Here is an 18,880-nt window from a genome sequence, read left to right as displayed (position 1 = left end):
TTCTTCTCAATATCAGCCACAGCTTGTTATGATCCACACAGTCAAATGCTTTTGCATAGCCAATAAAGCACAAACAGAAATTCTTCTGGTATTCCTTACTTCCAGCCAGGATCCATCCAACATCCACAATGATATCCATGGTGTCACTCTATGAAGAGGAGTGTGGCATCAGGATTGGAGGGAGACTCAACAACAACCTGTGTTATGCAGATGACACAACCTTGCTTGCTGAAAAGTGAGGAGGACTTTAAGCACTTGTTGCAGAAGTTCAAGGAATGCAGCCTTTCATATGGATTGCATTTCAATGTCAAGAAAACAAAGATTCTTACCACTGAACCAACAGGCAGTGTCATGATGGATGGAGAGGAGATAGAAACTGTCAACAGCATCATCTTGCTTGGATCCACAATTCACACCTTTGGTACCAGCAGTCAGATAATAAAGAGATGCACTGCACTGGGAAAATCTCCAGTCAAGGAACTCTCAAAGTATTGAGGAGTAATTATGTCAGTTTAAAGACTAAGGTGCATTTGATTCAGGCCATAGTCTCTCCAATTACTTGCTATGCATCTGAGAGCTGGACAATGAATAAGAATGGTAGAAAAAGAATTGACACCTTTGAGCCGTGGTGTTGGAAAAAGCACTGAACATCCCATGGACAGCCAAGATAATAAGCAGATGTATCTTGAAGAGGGTGTGCAGCCAGAGTGTTCTTCGGAGGCAAGAATGATGAGGCTTCGCCTCACATACTATGGGCATACTGCCAGGTGAAGGATATGATTCTGGGAAGGGTGGAGGGTCAGAGAAGGAAAGGAAGACCCTCAACCATGGTGACTGCTGCAATGGGCTCTATTGTGTCAGGAAGTGTGAGGATAATGCAGGATAGAACAGGGTTCAGATCTTTTGTTCACAGGATTGCTATGAGTTGTATTCAACTCAACACAAATAACAACAATTGCTGCTGCTGGGAATCTCTGATAGTATAGTCCACAGGGAATTGTGTGGCTAACTCAAAGGCCACACCTGTCTAGTGGTTCATATCCACTTGTTGTTGTTGTTGTGCATTGTTTAGTCAGAACTGACCCATAGCTGACTCTCTGCTGGGTTTTCAGAGGCAGTTGATTGCACAGGAGGAGATTGTCCATCCTTCTCTCATAGAACAGCTGGTTGCCTCAAACTGTGTTCAAGGACTGCAGTGCAGCTTCTTGCCACTGGGACACCAGAGCTCCCTTCATATCCACTAGCAAATGAGAGGGAAAAAAAAATAGCAATTCCCCCACCTGCAATTTATAGCCTTGGAAACTCAATGGAGGGTCAACTATGGATGGATCAGTTCTAACTCATCAGCTCTAACTCAAAGGTTAGACTGTTGCTGTAGAAGCTGTTGTCAAGTTGGTCCCTATCAGATGGTGATCCCAGGTGATCCCATGTACCATGGAAGAAAATGTTGCCAGATTCTGCACCATCCATGTGATTGGCCGTGATCCACAGCATTTCACAGGTTGATTTTCAGATATGGAGTGCCAGACTTTTCCTCCTAGTTCATTTTAGTCCCAAAGCCTACTGACACACAATTGCTGGTTACACACGAAGGGCATTGCTTGGGAATCAAGTCTGGGTTTTCCACATGGAAGGCAAGAAGTCTCTCTGCACAAAGCACATTTTAGCAGTAATCTGATGATGCATGCTAAGAGTAGAGTGAAGACATTCTTGGGTAAAATGGTAGGTCATCTTTGTGCCAGGTTAAAGGAGTTGCCTGAGGGAGCACTGCCCAATGCCACCCAGAGCCCTAGCCAATGTCATGTCAAGAAGATACCTGTCAAATAGGAAAAACCATCTGGCTGAGGTGAGAGCAGCTGCTTAGAAAAGGTGCTTCTGACTGATGTACAAAGAAATGAGTTGTAGCCTTGAAGCCCCATGTTCGTCTGGGTATAGTCTCTGCTGGGTCTCAGACTTTCTACCCAGAAAGCATGCTTATATGACAGAAGAAACAGTGCCTCTCTGAACCTGAAGTTTTACTTTCCATATCCATAAAGGGAGGTAATCCTGGAGTACTCTGAAGCTCGAGGCTGTGACTTCAGCTCAGTGGTCTCTAGGCTTTGGGCCCACTCCAGGGATCCATTCTAATTGAGACCCAACCTGAGAACAGCAAGGGACCATCTACTTGGATTCAACTCTAACAAGACCAAGTATGGAGTGATTAGAGAGATGAGGGAAGAACCACAAATGTTCTCACTTGGGAGTTTTGCTTTTCCTGACCTCAGGAGACCCAAGGGAGTGAAAGGTTCCCCTGACCTGGGTCTTGTCATATCAATTCCCTATCAACAATCTTGTCTTCACACACATTTTCACTTGGAATCAAGCAACTCACATTCCTTGAAGTGTAAATGGGGAAAGTCAGGCTAGAGACAGGAAGGATTCTTGCTGAGAATATAAGTTGGTGCAAATTCAGGATACAAGTCCAGAAGTCTGTCTGTTCCAGGTGGCAACTTTTGGGAAGCTTTCTCCAGTCCTGCTCCTAAGTAAAAAACAGCTAAAACAAACTCTGCCCATGCTAACTCAAATACACAGCCACTATGGCCTGCAATGCCAATGAGGAACTGATGCCCTTAGACTAGAAATTAACAAGAAACTTGGCTCTAGAAGGAACAATCTTCCAAGAACATGCTCACCAATGAGGAGGAAGACATGCCCTGGGGTTACAGGACTCAGCTGCTGTACAGGGTTTACAGATCTAACTGCTTTGCAGGACCCTCTTGGCCTCAACCAACTCACTATTAAAAAAAGGGGCCCAGGAGACTTCTTACAATCAATACCATCTCCCATCATCAACAGGGCTAGGAAGGACCTGCAAGGGTCTTGCTACTGTCTCCCCAGTCTCCTGGCAGACATCTGGGAGGCAGAAGTCTGCACAGAGCCACATGGTGACTTTCCATAGTATCCTAGGCAATCATCTTTCCCTCTCTGGGTGGGCATAAGCTATTCTTCTGTAAAATGGGAGTAGGGTTTGCCTTCCTGAGCTCCCAGGGGTTCCATGAAGATAAAATGAAAAGCTTTGAGACAGTGTGGCCTTTCCTGATAGGAGGTAACCTGGGAGGCCAAGGTAGTAGTGAACCTCTGGGAGACAAGATTCATTCTGAGATTCATCCTCTCAGGGACAGCTAGTCTGTTGTGTGCCTGGGCATGCTGTTCTAAATGCAGACTTCTCACAGCAGGTCAACTTCGAAGATGGTCCCCAAAGATCCCTATCTTCCGATATTCAGGCCCTGTGTAATGCCCTCCCCTGAAGGGTGAGCTTGGCCAAGAGACTTGCTCTTAACAAAGAGAATAAAGAAAATAGTGCTGGCATGTCTCTTCTGGGATTGGGTTTAAGAGGTCTGTGATGTTCTTTTCAATAGACTGCTGGCTTTGAGGCTCAGGTGGTACGGAACTGAGGGTGACATCCTCCAATCAACAGCCCACAAGACACTGAGTCTTGGCAACAATCATGGGCATGATCTTCGAAGTGGATCCTTCTCTAAGTGTATTTTGAGATGAGAACACAGGCCAAGCTGACACTGTGAGTACTACCGATGACAAACCCCGACACACGACCCAGCAGAGACATGCTTGGATTCCTTACCCACAGGAATTGGGACACAATAAATACATAGTGTTTAAAGCTGCTAAAATGGAACCAATTTGTTATATTGCAGTAGATAACTAATACGTTACTGCACTGGGATGCACACATAGAAAAAAACTGTCTTCAGGCCAGGAAGAAGAGGTCCTTCAGGGAGGCCTCCCTTCACGGCCAGTGTTGTGTGACCTTCGTTACAGAGCCCAGTCCTAGATATGGAGAGAATACTGCATGGAGAGGAACCCACAGGACTGAATCCTTTCCGTAGCGCCGTGCCAACCTCACCTCCCCACCTCACCTCCATGCCCCAGAACCACAAGAGGAAGAAAGGGAGCAGAGTGAATCTATCTTCTCAAAAGCTACATTTCTGTATGCTTTCCCAAGAAAGCAATTTCTCAGGTGTATCCAGAGCATAAGAAGCTTTCAAAGCATCTCTCCTCCCCACTTTCTCCCCTATACCTTCCCAAATCCTAAGGTCAGGAAAAGTGCACTTTAAAATTGAAATAAGACTGTCGGGAACCTTACCCATGAGAGTGTCAAAAGATCCCAAATGGCTCTGATCACCCCATTCTACAGAGAATTACTAAGTAGCAGAGGCAGGATTTGACCCTTCTGTGGACAGCTAAAAGCCTAGGCTACTTCCATGTATTCTATAAAGGTCCAACAGAGAATTAAAGAGTACAAGCATTCTTACAGCACCCACGGACAGCCCCTCATTCTCTTTGCTGGATAATGGATTTTTAGGGGCCAAGAATTAGGGTCTGTAAAGACCAATGGAAGAGAAAAGGCAGGATGAAGTGGTGCCTGCTGGGAAATAGGTGCCCAGGCCAGAAGTGCTCCCACTTATCTGGGAAGAGCAGGTCTCCCTCCCCTTCTTTACCAAGTCAAGGCTTCAACCAGTTGAATTATTATTAAAACTCCCTTGTAGTGTACCCCAAGGATTTTCTCCCCACCGAGACTCAGAGCAGAGGGGCAGCCACTCCCACCACACAATATTAAAATGTCAGGAGTTTAAGGCCTACGTTGGTTGAGTCATAAGTTATCAGCACCCACTGAGGGCCGACAGAATGCCTCCCTTAAATTATTAAGCAGAAAGCGTCAGACTGTAATATTTTGCTAAACCAAAGTACAGACACAGACAAAGATGTCATTTCAATATTTGAAACCAGCAAGTTTAATTTAAAATAAGAGCAAACCAATAAGCTCAGAACATAGCAGCGTATGAGAGGAAAATTATACTGTGAGAGGAGGGGGAAAAAAAGTGGAAGGACTTAAGAAATTTATAAAAGTAATCTCCAAGTGGAAATTAGAAATCAAGGCCTAGAAACAGAATAACACAAAAGAAATATTACTGTCCACTTTCTAAATCAATATAACACTGCTCCACGCCGGAATTACCATGGTAACTCAAGTAAAAAGAATCAAGCAATTCTTATTATTTCAAAATAAAATCACAGCCTGAAGCCTGGGTTTTATTACAACCACTGATAGATCGCTGGCTTGTATTTATCTGAAATATTGCTTTTCAATCAGCTGGTTTATGAATGTACACAGGCCTCTCACCAGCCCACTTACTGGCGTTATGAGGCAGGAGCGAGCCAATGAATTGATTCCCACCAGGCTGCATCTGCATATGGGCCTAGGTTTAAGTCAGTGCTGGTGACAATGGAGTGTCATACCCTCTGAAACCATCCAGTGGCTTTTCAGGACAGAGAGGACATGCTGGAAGAGATGAAACTGGAGTAACCCATTCTGGTACCCCATAGGTTTGCCAGTGGAGGGCTCTATGCATTCTGACTATCCTAGAGAAACTGCCCACACAGCAAACCCCATGCCAGCCATCCTCTCTGGCTCTGCTCCTCTTCTGTGCACTCTCCCCAATGTCCCTCTTCTCCACCTCCAAATCTGACAGCTGGAAAAGGGAGCCAGCGGAGCGCAGAGAAGGAGAGCATGGCTTGGCAGCAGACCGTCTGGGTTCACAGCCCAGCTCCGGCACTTGGGAGCTGTGGGACCTGGATTCAATTACTCAACCTCTTTTTCCAACAGTTTTCTCATCTCTTATAACAATAACAGTAGCTGCCACATAAGGTCGTTAAAGAGTATTAAATGAGATTGTGCATGTAAGATGCTTTGGTTGACTGATTAGAAAAATAACCCCAATTCTCTACCCATCTCAGTATCCATCCTTTTTGTAATTTGACTTTTCAGGTCTTCACTTTGAGATCAGAGTCTGATTCCCTACCCCTGGAACCTCAGGTGGCCAATGAAATAAGGCAGAGATGCTGGCATTACAGAGCTAAGACTAGGCACCAAGAAGCCTTAAGTGCTTCCGTTCTTTCATGGCCCTGTTTCTGCCAGGAGAACAGGTTGGAGCCTGCTGGATGACAAGGGGCATGCAGCCATGTCACCCCTCCAGCAGCCAGCTGATCAGCCATCCGCCAGTGATGAGTGAGCCCAGCTGAGACCACAAAACCACTCAACCAAGACCGGCCTGAATCACTGACCTATAGATTCTTGAGCTAAATAAACACTTATTGTTCTGAGCCACTGAGTTTGGGATGGTTTATTATGCAGCAATAGCTAATCGATTCAAGTGGATTGCATAAATGGTTTTCAGCAAGTGTTTAGTAAAGTGATAGCTACTGTCTGTGTTAGGACCTCTAAAGAGTAAACAGCCAAAGGAACCATATGGCAACAGGAGAGAGGTATTCCACCCCACACAGACAAGCTTCCTGGTTTATCTTGTGGGTACTGGACCACTACAGAAATGAGAAAACGGAGGCTCAAAGTGTCCAGCACAGTCAGCTAAGACTAGCCCCCAGGCTTCCTGAGTCATGTCAGCAGCCTGCATTTAGGGATCGTCAGGAACAAACCCATCAGTTTGGACCTGACTCACAGTTGACCCTCCAGCAGGTTGGCAGCCCAACTTCCTGTCCAGTAAACCACCAGGGCTCCTAGGAACAGTGGACCATTCTAAAACAAAAACCTCTTCAGGAGCTAATGTGGCCTGGAGTCAACTCAATTTGACCCCATAGATCTTCAGACTGAGGCCTGTCCTTTTGCATCATCTGCTTTCAGTTTGCCTCCAGTTAAGTCAGCCATTGTGGACTTCCGTTGTTATGGAGAACATGAAATAGACATATCTCGACCAATAAGCAACAAACGAATTGCTAGATAGGAAGCACTGGTGGCCCAATTGGGTGAACATGACTTTGAGCATCACCTGGCATGGTCTACAAGACCACTTACAGGTTCTTGTAAGGTGAACCAAAGGGGGGCAGGTAAGTGAGGCCTGAAAGACAACGTGAGCAAAAGTATAGAGACAGATGCAGCTTCAAGGGTTGGATAGGTGTGGAATGCAAACCACAGTGACATACCAAAACCACACAGCACCATGGCAGAAGTGGTAGATCATCTCGGGAAGAAAGGCAGGATAACAGAGGATCAGTCAGTCTGGCTGTAATGAGTACCAGGAGGAAGACTTAAGTGGGATGGGGGGAAGGTGACAGCAGAAAAGATAGACCCAGACTCACAGCTAAATGTAAACCAGTGTTGTGCTGATCAATACTTAACATTGTGATCTCTGAGGAAAAACTGAATTACAGTGTTTGCCAATTCCCATGGTGTAAATGCTTCAAATGTTACCCATTTCAAGCTCCCAATATAATGTGTCACTGAGTCAGGGAGAGATGTATAGGATCAGTTCTTGCAAGCCTGTATGATTTTACTACTGCTTTCCACTAGTATTCCCTCTGAGAACGTACCCACCAGTAAAACATTCTAGCTGTATCAGGAATAGCTAAGCCTAGCAGTGGAGGGATATCCTTCAGGCCTAACTGTCCTCCAGTTACAGACAGAGAATATACACAGCATGGGCTGCATAATATATGCACCTCTGGGATGTCTCTAGTTCATGAGGGCCCAGGCCAGCTAAGCATGCATCAGTAGCTTTCTGGATGACCTACATCTTGAGGACAGAACCAGAATTCGGATTTGGGAGGGGGGAGATGACAGGGATGACTGAGAAGCCCAAAGCACACAGTCCAAATGAATTCATTTGATGTCCTCAGAATTTTTTATCACTTAGTTTCATCATATCTTGGGGATATGGCAGATGCATAGTAGCTTGACACAGTACCCCAAAGGATGAGGAAGCTCTAGACTGTAACTTCTCACAAAATCCCCGGCCAGCTCTCTTGCCCACTTTGGGACGCAATATCTCAACATTCCCCCAAGAGATGGAGTGCCGTGCAAATGGTAATCTCAGAGAGGCCATGCCTCATAATGCCTCTTGTTTGTGGATCTAGACAGTGGTGAACAGTAAGGCCAGCCCGCGTATGGAGGAAGTAGTGAGCAGGGGTCATGTGGATAAACTAGAAGAGCGAGGGGGATGGATCAGTGTCCAGCAGTGAAGAAGGCACTGGACCATACCAAGGGCTAGGCACACATCTGGCTCAGATCACACCGTAATGACAGAGAGCAATGTACTAGGCAGGAGGTGTCCTGGTTACCAAGTGCACATGCAGACATTTCTCATTTAATCCTGCTAACACCCTGCTAATCAAATGTGGTTGTTCCCATAGTGGAGATGAGAAGACACAGAGGCAAAGCGAGGGCAACGCTAGAACAAAAAGTGGCATGTTGGATCTAGCATGATGGTAGAAGGAGCAGTGTGTTAAATGGTACCTGGAACACTGAGGTACTCCTGTCTTACACTCCACTTTCTGTTTTAGGGTCTTCCAATCTTCTACAGGAAGCCCTGGTGGCCTAGTGCTAATAAGCTGTACTGCAATCCCAAAAGCATGCAGTTCGAATCCACCAGCTACTCTGTGGGAGAAAGATGAGCAATCTCCTCCTGTGCAGTTAACTGCCTCTGAAAATCCTCTAGAGGGTCAGCTATGGGTTGGTTCTGACTTGACAGTATAAACAACAACAATCTTCTATAATACTTTTAGTCAAGGATCTCTGAGATAAATTCGAATGACAGGCGACATGGAAGCAGCTCTGTCCTGTGAGCCACATAGCTCAGGAGGGACCCTCTAACTTCCTGCACCCTCATTGGCTCAGGATGGCAGAATGGTTTGGGTTCTTCCCCTAGCTGCCTCACCACAGCTCTCTATCTTTTGGTCTAAAAGTCCAGTCCATTAACCATGGGCATGTCCTAACTCCAGCAGCCTAGAGGCAGCCCAGCTGGGCAAGAGCTGAACCTCACGCCTCCTTCATTGACGACCACAGAGGCTCTGCTGCCAATCCTTGCTGGCAATCATCCATCTATTCCAAGGGTGAGAGACCAAAATAGACCTCCTCTTGGTGCTGCTCAGAAATGGGGCCTGCTGAGCGGCTCCTTAAATGGAAGCGAGTGGGGGAGTCGCCTGGTTTGACTCCAGGATACCTAGAGGGGTAAAGTGGAGAATCAATTCTCCAGAGGGAAGAGAGACAGACCCCAGCTCTATCAAAATGCATAGCTCCATGTGTTAAAAGCATCTTTGTGGGACATGCTCAGAGAGGGACTGTGAGGGAGAAAGGGAACTCTGTGGCCACTTGAGGCCAAGCGTGTGGCCACACCAGCTTTGTGCCTGGCACACAAAGGGTGAAGCTTTTAGGCGAGCAGCGGCCAGTGATCTCAGCTCCCCTCAGTCCTAATGCTCCTGAAAGGCTCTCTCCTGTTCCCTGTAATTGGGCATCAGTAGTTAATGCAGTATTGACTGCATTACACGCTCCCGTGCCTCCCCTCGCTAATGCCAATTGCATCACCTTGTACAGTCACCGGCTTGCTTTAGCCAATAGCCGTTAAAAGCAATCCAAATCATGAATCATATGGGAAACTTTTAGCAAGACACCGCCATCCAAGGAGACAATTTACAGTTGAGTTAATCCGGGTACATTAGCAAGACATGGATTCTGGACGACAGACCAATTTATGTTGTTTCCCTGCCCCCCCCCTTAATGTTCTGTGTGGGCAAATGAATGGAAAAGCGGGGATCAGAGAAAAGCACCTGCTTCTTGACCCACAGCTCCAAAAGGGGGTGGGAGAGGCCCAGCTTCCCAGACTCTCTGCCTGGTTGAGTTGGGCAGGCTGCCTGGTTGAGTTGCGCAGGAAGGCGAAGCGGCTATACATACTGCTAAGGATTTGTGAAGCCTCATTCATGGCAATGAGAAGGCTGCTGGGTGTGGTAGGAAAAGAACCATGAGGGGGTCCACCTTTCCAGGTGCTGAGTGGGTGCCAGGTTTAGTTCCTGCCTTACCAGCCTTACAGGCCTTTACCAGTGGGCACTGCCACTAGTCTGGGTCTCTGGCTCCTCTTGCTTCTATCTCCAGGAGCAGGAGGTTCAATCCATATTCGACCTGGCAAGGCCTCTAGGACTTCCGTAATCCTGAGGATGAGGGACCAACCCACAGGTCCTGCTCGTAACCAAGCAAGAGCTGGTCAGTGTCCAGCAGAGCCCTCGCAGACCCACTGAGTCAGCTGTGGAGGCCATGCTCACAGAAGTCATTAACAATTGAAGACTCTGCCGCCTGGTCTCCGTCCAGCTCCACTCTCCTTATGCAACTGGACTTGTTAAAAATGCTCTCGGAATCATGTCTTGCATTTAGCTCACAACCCGCCTGCTGCTTCCTAGAGTCCTCCTGGGCGGGTTTCCTACTGGGTCTCTGCACCCAGACCTGCCCTTCTCTGGCACATGCTGGGAACACATATCCGCACCCCCAAGTGCATGGACTCAGCATCTTCTCCTGCATGGTCCCCACAGCCCAGAGGTCCTCGCTGCTCTAGGGGAGGGTAAGGCCACTGGTGTCTGCCCTGGCCCACAGACCTGTCCTCAAACAGCCCGAGAGGCAAGCTGACTCTCAGGGTTCAGGGTCCAAGTCCAAGGCCACCACCATCAGTGGTACGTGGTGACCCTCCATTGAGGCTGTCAATTTTAATGGGAAGCGACATTTTCATCTTTATCCCAAGGACTGGACGGTGGGTTCAAACTGCTAACCTTTCAGCCGCCTAACACTTAACCTCCTCCATCTTCCCCTGGGACTTCAAGTCTCCTGAGCTGCAGGTGCCGGGGGAGGAAATCTGTTTCTCTGGGAAAGCTGGCGCTGACAGGCAAGCTGACAGCATTTAGAGAGCCCAGACCCTGAGTTCCAGTAAAGTGGAGATGACTAGGCCAAGAGCAAGCTTCCAAATGCAAGCAATTAATCTTAAAACCCAAAGTTTAACCATTTGTGAAACAGATCTTTCCATCTTTGTAGTGACCCTTCGCTGCTTGACCTAATGGATTACTTTATTAATATTGCACTGTGCTTAAAAGCAAAAAAAAAAAAAAATTCCCCCTAACGATTCAATACTTCACAAAGTCTCTTAAACCCGTTGCTACGGCAAAGCGATTGATATTTTATTATCTTTCAGAAGTGCAACATGAAAGCCCCGCAGCATAGCAGAGCGAGCGCTTTGGTCCTTGGCGGCTGACAGACCCGACTTGCACCAGAGGAACCCCAGCCTCTTCTGACAAGATGCTGTCAGGTGGGGGAATGGCTGTGGGGTGGTTAATAGGCTCCCCAAATCCCCACTGCAGCCAGAGAAAGGGCACCTGAGAGAAACATACCCCCTGTGGTGGAAGCCAAGGCTGCCACCTCAGTTAGGTGACTACCTGCTAGGAGGGCAGAAATTCCAGGTGAATGGAGAGTAGAGGGTTTGGAGGAGCAGGGAAACCTAGAGCCTTTCCTTCTCCCCAAGTTAAAGGCACTATCTTCAGGGTGTCAGGGATGCCAGATTCTCATGTGAAGTAGAGGGTGAATCTAGAGGGCTCTTTCTGGAGGACAGCACTAATCTGGGCAAGATAAGAATCAGAGCCCTGCCCAGGGCCCACCCCCTGCCTTCCTTTTGCTGTAATGAATGGGACCCAGAGCTGAGTGGAGCCACCACCGTGGGCATCTTATTATTTAAATGGGACATAGAAGAGAAACAGCAAATTTGACCAGTAACTGAGGTGCACAAGAGTGTGGGAGCAGAGGGCTGGTTGAAAGGACCTCCAGAAACCCACTCTATCTCAAGCCTCATCTGAAAACTCATGGCATCAAAGAGTCTGAGGCAGTCTGTGGTACCTGGATAGAGAGCTAGATCCTGGGGAAAGGCCACTGTGTCAGCTTGCTATGGCTGTATGTCTAAGTCTCTAAAGTTAAGAAGCCAGGTCTTCTGGGTTCCCAGCTTGAGCAAAGCAAACTACATTTTGCCAAAAGACATACCCTGGTTTCTGCATGCTCCTCACAGTGACAGCACCCCCAGGTGCCAAGGCAGGACCCTCTGTGTTGGCTTCTCCAAAGGAAGTGAAGTCCTTAGCTGGCATGACATGTCTGAGATAACACAGGGAATTGGCGACATAAAAAGACCAGAATGCCTCCTCCCTTCCTGTCTGGCCTGACTTCTGACTCCTCTTATCCCACCTTTTCACTCTGTAAAATCATATAAGCTCCATCCTCTGACAGTTCATCTGAGAGGCAGAACCTGACCATGAGCTCCAGAGGCAGGATCCATGAAGAGGGAATGCATTAAAGATAATTGTTACACTTCAGTCACACTATATAGGAGGCAAATGGAGTCTTTTTTTTTTTTTTTCAAATGGAGTCTTTTGGCCTAGAAGTATCTAGGTCCCACATGCCTTTCTTTTTACATGTTGAGAAAGGCCTTTGTTGATTTGCCAGGCACAGGACAACCCCTCATTTCACCACCAGGTCAGACACTTTAAATGATCCCTCCGTTTTAGGTATCTCAAAAGAGTATAGATAGACTAGGGGCACCAGCACAAGGGGTGGCAGCCAAGTGAACAGTTCTGTGTGACCTTCAGCAAGTCATTTAACTTTTAACTTTCACCAGTGACCATGCTGTTGGCACCAAGGATCCCACAGGTAGAGAGCACAGACCTATAAGTAGATGGCCAGGAGATGGTGACCACTGTCATTCTAAGAGGACTCATCCTTTCAGTTCCTTACTGAACACACACTTGGAGCAGCATGGGTGCCAAGAATCACACATAAAACTGTAGAATAAGAAACAAACCCTGGAACCAAAACAGGAACCACCCTAGAGCCCAATCACACTCACCAAACAAAACTTCACAGGATTCTCACCTACAGAGCAGGGAAAGTTGGGGCAGCCAGCCAACTGCCACTCTCCCAACCCAAGGTCTGAGCTTAGCTCCCGGGTCACTCACACTGTTTTAGCCCTTCAAGGGAGCTTGCAATGCCCTACTTTTCTCCTGAGTATTTCACTGAGAGTGCACTGCAGGGCACTCCCACCGCAGGAAGGCTTTGGGGGGGAGTGTCTGTGGGACCACCTGCTAGTAGCTTCCAGCATTCACCTGACCCTCTGTTCTGACCACTCTACCCTGCAGTTTTGGGGGGCACAAGAAGCTCTTAATCAAGGGTGATCCCAAAGATCAGTGACGGGACACTTGCCTCCTCTAGGCCTAACTCCTACCTCTTCATTCAAAGAGCCTGGAAACAGTGGGCCTGGAGGCATCTCCTGCCCAACGAGTCAGGTTCCGGGGCAACGGTCTCCTGGAAGGCCCAGCCAGCCTGGCCCTCGCCTCCAGGGCACCCCCGGAGCGAGCGCAGTCCTCCCACGCTCCTGTTCGCTCTGGAGTCACATTTTCCCCCAAGCCTCTGATTCGCTCTGCGCTCTGAGCCTCTCGGGTTACACGGCGGGTGAGAGGGTGATGGCTGCGGTGAGAGCAGCAGCCGCAAAGACTGAATGCTCAAAGTGAACCTCCAGGGCTCAAGATCGGGAGTCGGGAGCCTCCACACAGCCCTGTGGAACACCACGCGGCATATATCTCGCGCGGGGCGCCTGGAAAGTGGTGGCGGGGTGTGTGTGTGTTGGGAGGGCGCAGCCTCGGACGCATGGACGCAACCCCCCACTTCCCACCCCGAGCCTAGCCAGGCGCCCTGGTCCCGGCCCACTGCGTGCTGCCAGCCCCGTGGTCTCCGCACAGCCCGAGCTGCGCCGGTTCCCCCGCGTGTGTGCTTCTGTGCGCAGGGGGCGAGGGGGTGGGGGCGTCGGGACCCCCGCCCGCCACCTACCGTCCTCCTTGTCCAGCACCATCATCTCGGGCGCTCCGTGTCCAGCCGCAGCTCGGCTCGGCCGGGAGAGGGGCGCCGACTCCGGGCACACTTCGGCGGGGCAGCCGGTCCTCGGGCAGGAGCGGGCTCTAATTACCCGCTTGTCCAGCTCTTAACCTAGATTGCACTCAGCTAGAATTACATTCAGGAGTGAAGCACTTCGCAGATACAAAAGCAGTCTCACCTACTTTTGTGCCTCAGAATTGCAAGGAACTACGAACTGCAATTTAGAGAGAGAGGCAAAGAGAGAAAGGGAGGCAAGAGGACCGGAGCTGTTTCTTTGATTCTCACCTTCTAAATGGCTCAATTTGCCCAGTATAATCTGTCTTAATGTAATTGCATTTGATAGCTCATAACCCTGGCTCTGGCAACGACACAGCTTTCAGCCTCATAAAGTGTTTTCCCCTCGGATTTAATCTGAATCTCAATCTAAAATTATATTCAAAGAGATGGGGGAATCTCGGCGGCCGTCTCCCGCTGCCTTTCTCCCTCAATGTATGAGGTTTGCACTCCTGCTACTGAATAAATGCACACATTTCCCGAGGCCCCCCTTCCTCCCGGGTTAATGGGGAGTGGAGACGCGCGCTGTCCGGCTCTGCAGCGCCACCTGGAGGCCACTCTAGCCCCAGCCTTGTGCGATCTGGCTCAGGTCCGGATTTTAGATGTTTGTCTGGGGAACAAGCGGGATCCTTTAGCCCCCACCCCTACCCCCACCCCGCCCATTATTCTGGGTTTATGCACAACACTGTCTTTCTATGACCTCGTTCTCTTCCTTCTTATATGTTCTCCTTGGTGTTTCTGATTGCTTCCGTGCTGCGTGACAAAGCTAACCCTCTACAGGGCACAAAAGACCCCCAAGCCCCATGCGAGGCTGTGCGCTCTACTCTTGACCCCAGTTGGCCTGCAGGAGCTTCCTATTTTCATAGGAAAGAGGGAACTGGAGGAGGTAGTTGTTGTTGCACGGCCTAGGAAGCTTTCCTTATTCGACAAATACTCACTGAGCATGTATTATGTGCCAAACACTAAGCATATGGCAGAAAACAAAATACAGACCCCTGCTGCTATGACAGACTCTTGCTTACTGTAATTCAGGGGGCTAGAAGTGCAATAGTGTTCATCTCCTGCACTCCTAGACCCTTCTTCTCCTGAGATTCATGGTATGCTGGCTGCCTGACTGACTACTCCAGAAAGGTCACCCATTCTCAAACTCCATGAGCTTCTTTCCCCTTGACAGTACAGAGTTCCAGAATGGGATGGAAATATTAATACTTTTTCTCTAGCCCAAGGAGGGCTCCATAGAGCTGTGCTGGGTGTTTAGTTCTGGCAGTCACTTGTGGGGAGCTTTAGGGCTAAGTGGTAAGGAATTGTGCTATCAATGCACGGTTGTACAGTTTGAATCATGGGCAATCTCTTCCTATAGGATTTACAGTCTCTGAAACCCATGGGAGGGCCAGCTTCACGTTGGTTTCTGACTCAGTGGCACATAGCAACAACAATCTAAGGACTAGACTCAGGCAAGTAAGAGGACCCCACAAGGAGTCCTGGTGCAGGACAATGAACTGGGAATCTCATCTCTGTTAGTTGTCAACTGCAGGCCTTGGCAAGCTATTTTCTCTCTCTGGGCCTCAGTTTCCCTTCTTGTGAAGTGGGAGACCTTCTTTGATTGTCCCCATGGTTGTGGTAAGAATCAGATGAGATAATGCATATGAATGTGCTTTGTAAACTATGGCGCCCTGGACAATGAAGGGATTATCCTGTACAAAGGAGACCTGGGGGCCAGGCCTTGCCCCTTAAGCCCTAGGAGGCCCCTATACAGGGTGTGCTTTGGAGGGGAGTGGGCCATAGCTCAACCTTCTCCTTCCCTCTCCTAGGCAGGGGACTCAAGCTTTGAGAAAATAGAAGACAGGCTGCTTCTAATGAGATGCCTCATCCGCAGCTCAGAGGGTTTCACTTTTCCCTTCATCTTGAATACTTAATCCTAATAGTCCTTGAGCATATTTGATGTTAAATATATCATTTTGCACAGATTCGCCATCCCTCAGGACTGCAGGCTTGATCTCTCCTTTGCCACTGCAGCCGGAGTTGTACCCTGAGGATCTGAGGGAGGCTTTGGTACTGTCATCGAGCCACCTCTCCCACTAGCACATTTAGTGGTAGCCCCTCACCCCAGCCTGATGGGGACAAGACAGCAAGCACAGGGCCTGGAGGGCCTGCAAGCAGCAGCTTTTTGCTGAGGAAACTTCTGAGCTGCCTGGGGGCATTCATTCCATAGAACTACAGCCTGACTCCTAAACTTTGGGAGTTGCCTTATTCTCACTTTTGGAGTCTGTTCCTGACCCACAAACCAGGTCTCAGCGAACTCAGGCTCTTTCCCCACTTTCTTGTCCATGTGTTGTACCAGGGACTATGTCCTAACACCAGCTCCCACTAGCCTCCAAGATACCCAATTAGCAGCCATGTGGCTGACACTTCTTGGAAAGTTGGGATCCCCTGTGTCCCAAGTAGGCCTGGGATATCGGGTGCCAGAGGCCACCCCAGGTGATGACGAGGGACATCCGCTGTATATGAGGGACTTCTTTATGTCCATTGGCTGCTTCCTCAGCACTCTGGAGAAAAACCTCCATAGTTGTGTTACAAAACTACCCAGCAGGTCCTAAAAGGTTTGTGGGACCTTAGCTCACAGCCAGGGCCTGCTGGGCTGACAGAGGCAGACAGGAGCCATGTTCATCTGGTGGCCTCCCTCCAGCTAATTGCCATCCTGGCTAGTGAAGTTATCCCCATGCTCACTCCCCAAGCTCTCTCCAAGTTCAAAGACTCTTCACCACACCAGGAAGGAATGCTCAGCTCCCCTGGGGCTGAGGAGGGGAGCTTTTGCCCAATACATTCCACAAGTGGTAAGCATGTACTCACTTCAACAATGCCAAGAGTACTCCCAAAGGCCCCTGAGACGCCTCTAAGGTCAGTTCATCAGCTCTCAAGGTCACAGTGAGAAGAAAGGAAATGCTCTGGCTGTGGTACAAACTTGTAGGCAGGTCCCAGCACTTTGTACCTACACCTGGCAGAAAAGGCCTGAGGAAAGGTTCCTACATGGGAGTAGGGATCGGGAGGGGAACAGGACTCTTCCCGGAGGGTCCAGACTGATGAGATATTCCAGAACTCTGTGGTAGAGCTGTCAGATGTGCCTCAGCCTGAGAGCCCTGCTTCTAGCACAGTGCAGCTGTTTCCAAGCTGGACTCACAGAGAAGTAGTTGGAGTAGAAAATGTCCCTTTCTGCCACAACTCACATGACCAGGTGATCCTATGGACTCCACAGTGCAATCAGGACGTCTCCTGGCCAAGTCCAGGTGTCCTGCCCTGATCCAGGCTCACACAAATGCAGAGAAATTCACACCCAACTAATACGAAGGCCATGTGTCTCCAATGGTTCGAATCCACCAGCAGCTCCACAGGATAAGGAGTTTCCTCTTGTTAAAGATTTACAGTCTCAGAAACCTCATGGAAGTTTGATATGGGTTAGAATGGACTCGATCGTGGTGGTGAGTAGTATGAAGAAGTGCCCAGTTGACAATCATTTATTTCCTTTTGGTTTCTTGAGCTTGGGACAGGCCTTCTCAGGAGCTGAAGCCTTAAGTATTAGGTCTTGTGGAGGCCTAGATCAGCTCTGGGACCCAGAAAGCAAGTATTTTCCATCAAAGCTAATGCAGCCCTGCATATCGCTCACCCATGGGGAGGAAATGAGGAGGACCAATTGTTCCAGGACTGAGAGGTTTCTCAGGATGCAAGACTTCAGAGGTAAACCCAGAACAGTCTCAAGCAAAGCACAACAATTAATCCCAATAATATGACAAGGAATTATTAGGATCCAAGAGGAAGGCCAAGGAGCCACAGCCTTTCCCTGGAGACCAGCAAAAGCTTTCTGCTCTGGCAGCTTTATTCTGCCTTAATGGACTGTCCACAGTCCCCATCAGGGCCAAGAATTCTCCTTGAACGATTGGCAGTTGGAGAGAGGAGGGTGTTCAGATTCAGGAGTCAATCTAGATCTCATGAAGCCTGACACTTAATTATGTAATTTTCAGAAATCTTTTTAAGAAAAGCAATACAAGAATAACCGGACCAACCCCACTGTCACCAAATCAATTTCAATCCTAATGAACAGAGTAGAACTACTCCTTAGTGTTCCCAGGGGCTGATTTTTACAGAAGCTGACTGTCACATCCTCCTCCCACACAACTGCCAGTTCCTTCGAACCACTCACCCTTAAGTCAGCAGTAGAGTTCTTAACCACTGTACCACCAGGGCTCCTTAAAACAAGATTGCTAATACAGAGTTACCATCAGAGCTGAAGGGCGTTTAAACTTCATTAACCTCAAGGTAAACCCGCTGCTGTTTGAACCTGTTTTGGAGTGTATGGCTCACCCATATACCCTGGCCAGCACAGCACCTCCTGGTACGCTGCTGAGTGATGCGACTGCGCCCTCCTCAGCCATTCCAGAGGCTGAGGCAAAATGTCCCGAAGCTATGAAATCCTAGATCTGAGGCACCCCAGAACAATACTGGTTTGGCTAGTCCATCACCTCACATTCTCCCCCCGCCCCCAAATATTATCTGTGCAGTCCAGTGTCTAAGAGGGGTGGAGACACTTGGAAACACCAGGAGACCAACAGTATCCATGAGCCAGCAGCGCGGTCTGAGAGGCGCCCGAGCCTGCAGGCTGCAAGAGCGAGTGAGAAAGTTCCCAGGCCAGAGCGTGCGGAGCTGGCGGGCCGAGAGACTTCCTAATGCCTCCGAGGAACCCCGGGGGCTAAGCTTGCCCCCCTGAAATACATGTACACACTCACACCACCCTCCCCCCAGCCTAACTGCGTGCTTCCGAGAAACTACCAAGCGGTCGCGGGAGGCTAGGGCGTGTGCGAGGGGCCCTGCCACCGCTGGTGGGGTGTCCCAGGCAGGGCCCGCACAGCCGCCTCCGCTCCGCACCCCACGCGCCTCTGGGCACCAACGCCGCTCGCCAGGCACCTACCGTCCTCTTGGTCCAAAACCATGGTCCCCTGGCGGCTTCGACTAGGCCCAGGCTGAGGACGCGGAGGGGTGCCCGGCTCGGGCTCCCACCGCCGCCGCCCGCCTGCGCTGCTTCCCGGGCTCCGCGTGTGCTCC

Source organism: Elephantulus edwardii, unplaced genomic scaffold, assembly GCF_000299155.1.
Source record: "Elephantulus edwardii isolate Elephantulus edwardi_28Jun2011 unplaced genomic scaffold, EleEdw1.0 scaffold00044, whole genome shotgun sequence".
Taxonomy (NCBI): domain Eukaryota; kingdom Metazoa; phylum Chordata; class Mammalia; order Macroscelidea; family Macroscelididae; genus Elephantulus; species Elephantulus edwardii.
The sequence above is the reverse complement of the archived record's forward strand: the minus strand, read 5'-3'. Positions refer to the sequence as shown.